This window comes from Brienomyrus brachyistius, unplaced genomic scaffold (genome assembly GCF_023856365.1).
Source record: "Brienomyrus brachyistius isolate T26 unplaced genomic scaffold, BBRACH_0.4 scaffold997, whole genome shotgun sequence".
In the NCBI taxonomy this organism is placed as follows: Eukaryota; Metazoa; Chordata; class Actinopteri; order Osteoglossiformes; family Mormyridae; genus Brienomyrus; species Brienomyrus brachyistius.
In genome coordinates this window covers 35,001-45,000 of record NW_026043272.1, presented here as the reverse complement: position 1 = coordinate 45,000, position 10,000 = coordinate 35,001, and the positions used below count along the sequence as shown (strand labels likewise).

Here is a 10,000-nt window from a genome sequence, read left to right as displayed (position 1 = left end):
TTTGCCTTTTGAATTTTCTCTCATGTCTGTTTACATGATTGCTGATCTTTCAGATGCCAGGAGGACAGGGAGAGTCGGGGGCCCCGAGGCCGGTGGCTGCGACGCCCCCGAGATTCAACCCCGAGCGGGGGCGTCACGGAGGGCCCGGCTAGCGGCCACCCTGCTGAGCGACGGCTCTGCATCGACTCGGGTCTCTCTTCATCCCGTATAAATCTTTCGCCTTTTTACTAAAGATTTCCGTGTGAGAGGGATAGCGATGAGTTCACTGTATTTTTGGAGGCTCTGCGCAAGCAGAGCTGCACCGCCGCTGTATCAAAGTAAGACTGTGCCCGGCTTAGCGGCCGGCTCTATCTGCCCAGTGGCGTGTTTCTGGGATCCTCTGGGATCGTGCGTGGTCTCGCCGGGCGCCACCTCCCAGAGAGGCTGGCGAGGACCCAGCCGCGCCGGCTCCGTCGGCGTCCCGCATGCCGGAGCCCGGCGGGGCGCAGTCTGCGGGCATCGCTTCTCGGCCTTTTGGCTAAGATCAAGTGTAGTATCTGTTTCTTATCAGTTTAATATCTGATACGTCCCCCATGGAGGGGGACCACATATTAAACGGATTTTTGGAACAGGGAGCCGGAAGTGGGGCTTGCCCCGTCCGCTCCACGCATCGACCCGGTATTGCAGTGTTTCTGGGAACGGTGCACCTCTACTGCCCCTGCTGTTGAAAGACAGAGCTGATCGGTTGTTCCGCTTATCAGACCGAGAGCCTGCGCCGCTTGTCAGGCGATCAGCCGGTGTCGTGAGGGACCGACTCTGTCCGTGCGCCGGTCCCGCTTCCCTCCGTTTTTCTTTTTTTTTTTTTTTTTTTTTTTTTTTTTAAATCATAAAAAAAAAAAAGCACGGTCATGATATGCTCTCTGAGGGTTGGGCAGCTGTGCTGAGGTAAGGCAGGCCGTCATCTTTGCCTTTTGAATTTTCTCTCATGTCTGTTTACCTGATTGCTGATCTTTCAGATGCCAGGAGGACAGGGAGGAGTCGGGGCCCCGAGGCCGGTGGCTGCGACGCCCCCGAGAATTCAACCCCGAGCGGGGGCGTCACGGAGGCCCGGCTAGCGGCCACCTGCTGAGCGACGGCTCTGCATCGACTCGGGTCTCTCTTCATCCCGTATAAATCTTTCGCCTTTTACTAAAGATTTCCGTGGAGAGGATAGCGATGAGTTCACTGTATTTTTGGAGGCTCTGCGCAAGCAAGAGCTGCACCGCCGCTGTATCAAAGTAAGACTGTGCCCGGCTTTAGCGGCCGGCTCTATCTGCCCAGTGGCGTGTTTCTGGATCCTCTGGGATCGTGCGTGGTCTGCGCCGGGCGCCACCTCCAGAGAGGCTGGCGAGGACCCAGCCGCGCCGGCTCCGTCGGCGTCCCGCATGCCGGAGCCCGGCGGGGCGCAGTCTGCGGGCATCGCTTCTCGGCCTTTTGGCTAAGATCAAGTGTAGTATCTGTTCTTATCAGTTTAATATCTGATACGTCCCCCATGGAGGGGACCACATATTAAACGGATTTTTGGAACAGGGAGCCGGAAGTGGGGCTTGCCCCGTCCGCTCCACGCATCGACCCGGTATTGCAGTGTTTCTGGGAACGGTGCACCTCTACTGCCCCCTGCTGTTGAAAGACAGAGCTGATCGGTGTTCCGCTTATCAGACCGAGAGCCTGCGCCGCTTGTCAGGCGATCAGCCGGTGTCGTGTGAGGGACCGACTCTGTCCGTGCGCCGGTCCCGCTTCCTCCGTTTTTCTTTTTTTTTTTTTTTTTTTTTTTTTTTTTTTAAATCATAAAAAAAAAAAAAGCACGGTCATGATATGCTCTCTGAGGGGTTGGGCAGCTGTGCTGAGGTAAGGCAGGCCGTCATCTTTGCCTTTTGAATTTTCTCTCATGTCTGTTTACATGATTGCTGATCTTTCAGATGCCAGGAGGACAGGGAGGAGTCGGGGCCCCGAGGCCGGTGGCTGCGACGCCCCCGAGAATTCAACCCCGAGCGGGGGCGTCACGGAGGCCCGGCTAGCGGCCACCTGCTGAGCGACGGCTCTGCATCGACTCGGGTCTCTCTTCATCCCGTATAAATCTTTCGCCTTTTACTAAAGATTTCCGTGGAGAGGGATAGCGATGAGTTCACTGTATTTTTGGAGGCTCTGCGCAAGCAGAGCTGCACCGCCGCTGTATCAAAGTAAGACTGTGCCCGGCTTAGCGGCCGGCTCTATCTGCCCAGTGGCGTGTTTCTGGGATCCTCTGGGATCGTGCGTGGTCTCGCCGGGCGCCACCTCCCAGAGAGGCTGGCGAGGACCCAGCCGCGCCGGCTCCGTCGGCGTCCCGCATGCCGGAGCCCGGCGGGGCGCAGTCTGCGGGCATCGCTTCTCGGCCTTTTGGCTAAGATCAAGTGTAGTATCTGTTCTTATCAGTTTAATATCTGATACGTCCCCCATGGAGGGGACCACATATTAAACGGATTTTTGGAACAGGGAGCCGGAAGTGGGGCTTGCCCCGTCCGCCTCCACGCATCGACCCGGTATTGCAGTGTTTCTGGGAACGGTTGCACCTCTACTGCCCCCTGCTGTTGAAAGACAGAGCTGATCGGTGTTCCGCTTATCAGACCGAGAGCCTGCGCCGCTTGTCAGGCGATCAGCCGGTGTCGTGAGGGACCGACTCTGTCCGTGCGCCGGTCCCGCTTCCCTCCGTTTTTCTTTTTTTTTTTTTTTTTTTTTTTTTTTTTTTTAAATCATAAAAAAAAAAAAGCGACGGTCATGATATGCTCTCTGAGGGTTGGGCAGCTGTGCTGAGGTAAGGCAGGCCGTCATCTTTGCCTTTTGAATTTTCTCTCATGTGTCTGTTTACATGATTGCTGATCTTTCAGATGCCAGGAGGACAGGGAGGAGTCGGGGCCCCGAGGCCGGTGGCTGCGACGCCCCCGAGAATTCAACCCCGAGCGGGGGGCGTCACGGAGGCCCGGCTAGCGGCCACCTGCTGAGCGACGGCTCTGCATCGACTCGGGTCTCTCTTCATCCCGTATAAATCTTTCGCCTTTTACTAAAGATTTCCGTGGAGAGGGATAGCGATGAGTTCACTGTATTTTTGGAGGCTCTGCGCAAGCAGAGCTGCACCGCCGCTGTATCAAAGTAAGACTGTGCCCGGCTTAGCGGCCGGCTCTATCTGCCCAGTGGCGTGTTTCTGGGATCCTCTGGGATCGTGCGTGGTCTCGCCGGGCCGCCACCTCCCAGAGAGGCTGGCGAGGACCCAGCCGCGCCGGCTCCGTCGGCGTCCCGCATGCCGGAGCCCGGCGGGGGCGCAGTCTGCGGGCATCGCTTCTCGGCCTTTTGGCTAAGATCAAGTGTAGTATCTGTTCTTATCAGTTTAATATCTGATACGTCCCCCATGGAGGGGACCACATATTAAACGGATTTTTGGAACAGGGAGCCGGAAGTGGGGCTTGCCCCGGTCCGCTCCACGCATCGACCCGGTATTGCAGTGTTTCTGGGAACGGTGCACCTCTACTGCCCCCTGCTGTTGAAAGACAGAGCTGATCGGTGTTCCGCTTATCAGACCGAGAGCCTGCGCCGCTTGTCAGGCGATCAGCCGGGTGTCGTGAGGGACCGACTCTGTCCGTAGCGCCGGTCCCGCTTCCCTCCGTTTTTCTTTTTTTTTTTTTTTTTTTTTTTTTTTTAAATCATAAAAAAAAAAAAGCACGGTCATGATATGCTCCTCTGAGGGTTGGGCAGCTGTGCTGAGGTAAGGCAGGCCGTCATCTTTGCCTTTTGAATTTTCTCTCATGTCTGTTTACATGATTGCTGATCTTTCAGATGCCAGGAGGACAGGGAGGAGTCGGGGCCCCGAGGCCGGTGGCTGCGACGCCCCCGAGAATTCAACCCCGAGCGGGGGCGTCACGGAGGCCCGGCTAGCGGCCACCTGCTGAGCGACGGCTCTGCATCGACTCGGGTCTCTCTTCATCCCGTATAAATCTTTCGCCTTTTACTAAAGATTTCGTGGAGAGGGATAGCGATGAGTTCACTGTATTTTTGGAGGCTCTGCGCAAGCAGAGCTGCACCGCCGCTGTATCAAAGTAAGACTGTGCCCGGCTTAGCGGCCGGCTCTATCTGCCAGTGGCGTGTTTCTGGGATCCTCTGGGATCGTGCGTGGTCTCGCCGGGCGCCACCTCCCAGAGAGGCTGGCGAGGACCCAGCCGCGCCGGCTCCGTCGGCGTCCCGCATGCCGGAGCCCGGCGGGGCGCAGTCTGCGGCATCGCTTCTCGCCTTTTGGCTAAGATCAAGTGTAGTATCTGTTCTTATCAGTTTATATCTGATACGTCCCCCATGGAGGGGACCACATATTAAACGGATTTTTGGAACAGGGAGCCGGAAGTGGGGCTTGCCCCGTCCGCTCCACGCATCGACCCGGTATTGCAGTGTTTCTGGGAACGGTGCACCTTACTGCCCCCTGCTGTTGAAAGACAGAGCTGATCGGTGTTCCGCTTATCAGACCGAGAGCCTGCGCCGCTTGTCAGGCGATCAGCCGGTGTCGTGAGGGACCGACTCTGTCCGTGCGCCGGTCCCGCTTCCCTCCGTTTTTCTTTTTTTTTTTTTTTTTTTTTTTTTTTTTTAAATCATAAAAAAAAAAAAGCACGGTCATGATATGCTCTCTGAGGGTTGGGCAGCTGTGCTGAGGTAAGGCAGGCCGTCATCTTTGCCTTTTGAATTTTCTCTCATGTCTGTTTACATGATTGCTGATCTTTCAGATGCCAGGAGGACAGGGAGGAGTCGGGGCCCCGAGGCCGGTGGCTGCGACGCCCCCGAGAATACAACCCCGAGCGGGGGCGTCACGGAGGCCCGGCTAGCGGCCACCTGCTGAGCGACGGCTCTGCATCGACTCGGGTCTCTCTTCATCCCGTATAAATCTTTCGCCTTTTACTAAAGATTTCCGTGGAGAGGGATAGCGATGAGTTCACTGTATTTTTGGAGGCTCTGCGCAAGCAGAGCTGCACCGCCGCTGTATCAAAGTAAGACTGTGCCCGGCTTAGCGGCCGGCTCTATCTGCCCAGTGGCGTGTTTCTGGGATCCTCTGGGATCGTGCGTGGTCTCGCCGGGCGCCACCTCCCAGAGAGGCTGGCGAGGACCCAGCCGCGCCGGCTCGTCGGCGTCCCGCATGCCGGAGCCCGGCGGGGGCGCAGTCTGCGGGCATCGCTTCTCGGCCTTTTGGCTAAGATCAAGTGTAGTATCTGTTCTTATCAGTTTAATATCTGATACGTCCCCATGGAGGGGACCACATATTAAACGGATTTTTGGAACAGGGAGCGGAAGTGGGGCTTGCCCCGTCCGCTCCACGCATCGACCCGGTATTGCAGTGTTTCTGGGAACGGTGCACCTCTACTGCCCCCTGCTGTTGAAAGACAGAGCTGATCGGTGTTCCGCTTATCAGACCGAGAGCCTGCGCCGCTTGTCAGGCGATCAGCCGGTGTCGTGAGGGACCGACTCTGTCCGTGGCGCCGGTCCCGCTTCCCTCCGTTTTTCTTTTTTTTTTTTTTTTTTTTTTTTTTTTAAATCATAAAAAAAAAAAAGCACGGTCATGATATGCTCTCTGAGGGTTGGGCAGCTGTGCTGAGGTAAGGCAGGCCGTCATCTTTGCCTTTTGAATTTTCTCTCATGTCTGTTTACAGATTGCTGATCTTTCAGATGCCAGGAGGACAGGGAGGAGTCGGGGGCCCCGAGGCCGGTGGCTGCGACGCCCCCGAGAATTCAACCCCGAGCGGGGGCGTCACGGAGGCCCGGCTAGCGGCCACCTGCTGAGCGACGGCTCTGCATCGACTCGGGTCTCTCTTCATCCCGTATAAATCTTTCGCCTTTTTACTAAAGATTTCCGTGGAGAGGGATAGCGATGAGTTCACTGTATTTTTGGAGGCTCTGCGCAAGCAGAGCTGCACCGCCGCTGTATCAAAGTAAGACTGTGCCCGGCTTAGCGGCCGGCTCTATCTGCCCAGTGGCGTGTTTCTGGGATCCTCTGGGATCGTGCGTGGTCTCGCCGGGCGCCACCTCCCAGAGAGGCTGGCGAGGACCCAGCCGCGCCGGCTCCGTCGGCGTCCCGCATGCCGGAGCCCGGCGGGGCGCAGTCTGCGGGCATCGCTTCTCGGCCTTTTGGCTAAGATCAAGTGTAGTATCTGTTCTTATCAGTTTAATATCTGATACGTCCCCATGGAGGGGACCACATATTAAACGGATTTTTGGAACAGGGAGCCGGAAGTGGGGCTTGCCCCGTCCGCTCCACGCATCGACCCGGTATTGCAGTGTTTCTGGGAACGGTGCACCTCTACTGCCCCCTGCTGTTGAAAGACAGAGCTGATCGGTGTTCCGCTTATCAGACCGAGAGCCTGCGCCGCTTGTCAGGCGATCAGCCGGTGTCGTGAGGGACCGACTCTGTCCGTGCGCCGGTCCCGCTTCCCTCCGTTTTTCTTTTTTTTTTTTTTTTTTTTTTTTTTTTTTAATCATAAAAAAAAAAAGCACGGTCATGATATGCTCTCTGAGGGTTGGGCAGCTGTGCTGAGGTAAGGCAGGCCGTCATCTTTGCCTTTTGAATTTTCTCTCATGTCTGTTTACATGATTGCTGATCTTTCAGATGCCAGGAGGACAGGGAGGAGTCGGGGCCCCGAGGCCGGTGGCTGCGACGCCCCGAGAATTCAACCCCGAGCGGGGGCGTCACGGAGGCCCGGCTAGCGGCCACCTGCTGAGCGACGGCTCTGCATCGACTCGGGTCTCTCTTCATCCGTATAAATCTTTCGCCTTTTACTAAAGATTTCCGTGGAGAGGGATAGCGATGAGTTCACTGTATTTTTGGAGGGCTCTGCGCAAGCAGAGCTGCACCGCCGCTGTATCAAAGTAAGACTGTGCCCGGCTTAGCGGCCGGCTCTATCTGCCCAGTGGCGTGTTTCTGGGATCCTCTGGGATCGTGCGTGGTCTCGCCGGGCGCCACCTCCCAGAGAGGCTGGCGAGGACCCAGCCGCGCCGGCTCCGTCGGCGTCCCGCATGCCGGAGCCCGGCGGGGCGCAGTCTGCGGGCCATCGCTTCTCGGCCTTTTGGCTAAGATCAAGTGTAGTATCTGTTCTTATCAGTTTAATATCTGATACGTCCCCCATGGAGGGACCACATATTAAACGGATTTTTGGAACAGGGAGCCGAAGTGGGGCTTGCCCCGTCCGCTCCACGCATCGACCCGGTATTGCAGTGTTTCTGGGAACGGTGCACCTCTACTGCCCCCTGCTGTTGAAAGACAGAGCTGATCGGTGTTCCGCTTATCAGACCCGAGAGCCTGCGCCGCTTGTCAGGCGATCAGCCGGTGTCGTGAGGGACCGACTCTGTCCGTGCGCCGGTCCCGCTTCCCTCCGTTTTTCTTTTTTTTTTTTTTTTTTTTTTTTTTTTAAATCATAAAAAAAAAAAGCACGGTCATGATATGCTCTCTGAGGGTTGGGCAGCTGTGCTGAGGTAAGGCAGGCCGTCATCTTTGCCTTTTGAATTTTCTCTCATGTCTGTTTACATGATTGCTGATCTTTCAGATGCCAGGAGGACAGGGAGGAGTCGGGGCCCCGAGGCCGGTGGCTGCGACGCCCCCGAGAATTCAACCCCGAGCGGGGGGCGTCACGGAGGCCCGGCTAGCGGCCACCTGCTGAGCGACGGCTCTGCATCGACTCGGGTCTCTTCATCCCGTATAAATCTTTCGCCTTTTACTAAAGATTTCCGTGGAGAGGGATAGCGATGAGTTCACTGTATTTTTGGAGGCTCTGCGCAAGCAGAGCTGCACCGCCGCTGTATCAAAGTAAGACTGTGCCGGCTTAGCGGCCGGCTCTATCTGCCCAGTGGCGTGTTTTCTGGGATCCTCTGGGATCGTGCGTGGTCTCGCCGGGCGCCACCTCCCAGAGAGGCTGGCGAGGACCCAGCCGCGCCGGCTCCGTCGGCGTCCCGCATGCCGGAGCCCGGCGGGGCGCAGTCTGCGGGCATCGCTTCTCGGCCTTTTGGCTAAGATCAAGTGTAGTATCTGTTCTTATCAGTTTAATATCTGATACGTCCCCCATGGAGGGGACCACATATTAAACGGATTTTTGAACAGGGAGCCGGAAGTGGGGCTTGCCCCGTCCGCTCCACGCATCGACCCGGTATTGCAGTGTTTCTGGGAACGGTGCACCTCTACTGCCCCCTGCTGTTGAAAGACAGAGCTGATCGGTGTTCCGCTTATCAGACCGAGAGCCTGCGCCGCTTGTCAGGCGATCAGCCGGTGTCGTGAGGGACCGACTCTGTCCGTGCGCCGGTCCCGCTTCCCTCCGTTTTTCTTTTTTTTTTTTTTTTTTTTTTTTTTTTTTTAAATCATAAAAAAAAAAAAGCACGGTCATGATATGCTCTCTGAGGGTTGGGCAGCTGTGCTGAGGTAAGGCAGGCCGTCATCTTTGCCTTTTGAATTTTCTCTCATGTCTGTTTACATGATTGCTGATCTTTCAGATGCCAGGAGGACAGGGAGGAGTCGGGGCCCCGAGGCCGGTGGCTGCGACGCCCCACGAGAATTCAACCCCGAGCGGGGGGCGTCACGGAGGCCCGGCTAGCGGCCACCTGCTGAGCGACGGCTCTGCATCGACTCGGGTCTCTCTTCATCCCGTATAAATCTTTCGCCTTTTACTAAAGATTTCCGTGGAGAGGGATAGCGATGAGTTCACTGTATTTTTGGAGGCTCTGCGCAAGCAGAGCTGCACCGCCGCTGTATCAAAGTAAGACTGTGCCCGGCTTAGCGGCCGGCTCTATCTGCCCAGTGGCGTGTTTCTGGGATCCTCTGGGATCGTGCGTGGTCTCGCCGGGCGCCACCTCCCAGAGAGGCTGGCGAGGACCCAGCCGCGCCGGCTCCGTCGGCGTCCCGCATGCCGGAGCCCGGCGGGGCGCAGTCTGCGGGCATCGCTTCTCGGCCTTTTGGCTAAGATCAAGTGTAGTATCTGTTCTTATCAGTTTAATATCTGATACGTCCCCCATGGAGGGGACCACATATTAAACGGATTTTTGGAACAGGGAGCCGGAAGTGGGGCTTGCCCCGTCCGCTCCACGCATCGACCCGGTATTGCAGTGTTTCTGGGAACGGTGCACCTCTACTGCCCCCTGCTGTTGAAAGACAGAGCTGATCGGTGTTCCGCTTATCAGAGCGAGAGCCTGCGCCGCTTGTCAGGCGATCAGCCGGTGTCGTGAGGGACCGACTCTGTCCGTGCGCCGGGTCCCGCTTCCCTCCGTTTTTCTTTTTTTTTTTTTTTTTTTTTTTTTTTTAAATCATAAAAAAAAAAAAGCACGGTCATGATATGCTCTCTGAGGGTTGGGCAGCTGTGCTGAGGTAAGGCAGGCCGTCATCTTTGCCTTTTGAATTTTCTCTCATGTCTGTTTACATGATTGCTGATCTTTCAGATGCCAGGAGGACAGGGAGGAGTCGGGGCCCCGAGGCCGGTGGCTGCGACGCCCCCGAGAATTCAACCCCGAGCGGGGGCGTCACGGAGGCCCGGCTAGCGCCACCTGCTGAGCGACGGCTCTGCATCGACTCGGGTCTCTCTTCATCCCGTATAAATCTTTCGCCTTTTACTAAAGATTTCCGTGGAGAGGGATAGCGAATGAGTTCACTGTATTTTTGGAGGCTCTGCGCAAGCAGAGCTGCACCGCCGCTGTATCAAAGTAAGACTGTGCCGGCTTAGCGGCCGGCTCTATCTGCCCAGTGGCGTGTTTCTGGGATCCTCTGGGATCGTGCGTGGTCTCGCCGGGCGCCACCTCCCAGAGAGGCTGGCGAGGACCCAGCCGCGCCGGCTCGTCGGCGTCCCGCATGCCGGAGCCCGGCGGGGCGCAGGTCTGCGGGCATCGCTTCTCGGCCTTTTGGCTAAGATCAAGTGTAGTATCTGTTCTTATCAGTTTAATATCTGATACGTCCCCCATGGAGGGGACCACATATTAAACGGATTTTTGGAACAGGGAGCCGGAA

The 10,000-nt window shown here is 56.7% G+C and overlaps 22 non-coding genes across 22 annotated transcripts in view; all 22 read left to right on the top strand.

Moving 5' to 3' along the window:
- The first annotated feature begins 182 nt into the window (after positions 1-182).
- Positions 183-298, top strand: LOC125730050 (U5 spliceosomal RNA). The gene has a single exon (XR_007390423.1). It is a non-coding gene; the product is annotated as a U5 spliceosomal RNA (small nuclear RNA).
- Positions 299-497: 199 nt separating this feature from the next.
- LOC125730089 (U2 spliceosomal RNA) lies at positions 498-691 on the top strand. The gene has a single exon (XR_007390461.1). It is a non-coding gene; the product is annotated as a U2 spliceosomal RNA (small nuclear RNA).
- Positions 692-1,123: 432 nt separating this feature from the next.
- Positions 1,124-1,237, top strand: LOC125730049 (U5 spliceosomal RNA). Its single transcript, XR_007390422.1, has one exon. It is a non-coding gene; the product is annotated as a U5 spliceosomal RNA (small nuclear RNA).
- A 199-nt stretch (positions 1,238-1,436) lies between these two features.
- Positions 1,437-1,628, top strand: LOC125730075 (U2 spliceosomal RNA). The gene has a single exon (XR_007390448.1). It is a non-coding gene; the product is annotated as a U2 spliceosomal RNA (small nuclear RNA).
- A 437-nt stretch (positions 1,629-2,065) lies between these two features.
- LOC125730032 (U5 spliceosomal RNA) lies at positions 2,066-2,179 on the top strand. The gene has a single exon (XR_007390405.1). It is a non-coding gene; the product is annotated as a U5 spliceosomal RNA (small nuclear RNA).
- Positions 2,180-2,378: 199 nt separating this feature from the next.
- LOC125730090 (U2 spliceosomal RNA) lies at positions 2,379-2,572 on the top strand. The gene has a single exon (XR_007390462.1). It is a non-coding gene; the product is annotated as a U2 spliceosomal RNA (small nuclear RNA).
- A 439-nt stretch (positions 2,573-3,011) lies between these two features.
- On the top strand, positions 3,012-3,125 carry LOC125730031 (U5 spliceosomal RNA). The gene has a single exon (XR_007390404.1). It is a non-coding gene; the product is annotated as a U5 spliceosomal RNA (small nuclear RNA).
- Positions 3,126-3,326: 201 nt separating this feature from the next.
- Positions 3,327-3,519, top strand: LOC125730076 (U2 spliceosomal RNA). Its single transcript, XR_007390449.1, has one exon. It is a non-coding gene; the product is annotated as a U2 spliceosomal RNA (small nuclear RNA).
- Positions 3,520-3,953: 434 nt separating this feature from the next.
- On the top strand, positions 3,954-4,066 carry LOC125730045 (U5 spliceosomal RNA). The gene has a single exon (XR_007390417.1). It is a non-coding gene; the product is annotated as a U5 spliceosomal RNA (small nuclear RNA).
- A 197-nt stretch (positions 4,067-4,263) lies between these two features.
- LOC125730097 (U2 spliceosomal RNA) lies at positions 4,264-4,453 on the top strand. The gene has a single exon (XR_007390470.1). It is a non-coding gene; the product is annotated as a U2 spliceosomal RNA (small nuclear RNA).
- A 432-nt stretch (positions 4,454-4,885) lies between these two features.
- On the top strand, positions 4,886-4,999 carry LOC125730030 (U5 spliceosomal RNA). The gene has a single exon (XR_007390403.1). It is a non-coding gene; the product is annotated as a U5 spliceosomal RNA (small nuclear RNA).
- Positions 5,000-5,198: 199 nt separating this feature from the next.
- Positions 5,199-5,388, top strand: LOC125730057 (U2 spliceosomal RNA). The gene has a single exon (XR_007390429.1). It is a non-coding gene; the product is annotated as a U2 spliceosomal RNA (small nuclear RNA).
- Positions 5,389-5,820: 432 nt separating this feature from the next.
- On the top strand, positions 5,821-5,935 carry LOC125730041 (U5 spliceosomal RNA). The gene has a single exon (XR_007390414.1). It is a non-coding gene; the product is annotated as a U5 spliceosomal RNA (small nuclear RNA).
- Positions 5,936-6,134: 199 nt separating this feature from the next.
- On the top strand, positions 6,135-6,325 carry LOC125730081 (U2 spliceosomal RNA). Its single transcript, XR_007390453.1, has one exon. It is a non-coding gene; the product is annotated as a U2 spliceosomal RNA (small nuclear RNA).
- A 430-nt stretch (positions 6,326-6,755) lies between these two features.
- Positions 6,756-6,869, top strand: LOC125730039 (U5 spliceosomal RNA). Its single transcript, XR_007390412.1, has one exon. It is a non-coding gene; the product is annotated as a U5 spliceosomal RNA (small nuclear RNA).
- A 200-nt stretch (positions 6,870-7,069) lies between these two features.
- On the top strand, positions 7,070-7,259 carry LOC125730093 (U2 spliceosomal RNA). Its single transcript, XR_007390466.1, has one exon. It is a non-coding gene; the product is annotated as a U2 spliceosomal RNA (small nuclear RNA).
- A 432-nt stretch (positions 7,260-7,691) lies between these two features.
- Positions 7,692-7,803, top strand: LOC125730046 (U5 spliceosomal RNA). The gene has a single exon (XR_007390418.1). It is a non-coding gene; the product is annotated as a U5 spliceosomal RNA (small nuclear RNA).
- A 199-nt stretch (positions 7,804-8,002) lies between these two features.
- Positions 8,003-8,193, top strand: LOC125730086 (U2 spliceosomal RNA). Its single transcript, XR_007390459.1, has one exon. It is a non-coding gene; the product is annotated as a U2 spliceosomal RNA (small nuclear RNA).
- A 436-nt stretch (positions 8,194-8,629) lies between these two features.
- On the top strand, positions 8,630-8,743 carry LOC125730029 (U5 spliceosomal RNA). Its single transcript, XR_007390402.1, has one exon. It is a non-coding gene; the product is annotated as a U5 spliceosomal RNA (small nuclear RNA).
- A 199-nt stretch (positions 8,744-8,942) lies between these two features.
- On the top strand, positions 8,943-9,134 carry LOC125730074 (U2 spliceosomal RNA). Its single transcript, XR_007390447.1, has one exon. It is a non-coding gene; the product is annotated as a U2 spliceosomal RNA (small nuclear RNA).
- Positions 9,135-9,565: 431 nt separating this feature from the next.
- LOC125730034 (U5 spliceosomal RNA) lies at positions 9,566-9,680 on the top strand. The gene has a single exon (XR_007390406.1). It is a non-coding gene; the product is annotated as a U5 spliceosomal RNA (small nuclear RNA).
- A 198-nt stretch (positions 9,681-9,878) lies between these two features.
- Positions 9,879-10,000, top strand: part of LOC125730073 (U2 spliceosomal RNA) — a 192-nt gene continuing 70 nt past the window's right edge. The window contains exon 1 of the small nuclear RNA XR_007390446.1: positions 9,879-10,000. This exon is cut by the window's right edge and continues 70 nt beyond it. This is a non-coding gene — a small nuclear RNA (U2 spliceosomal RNA).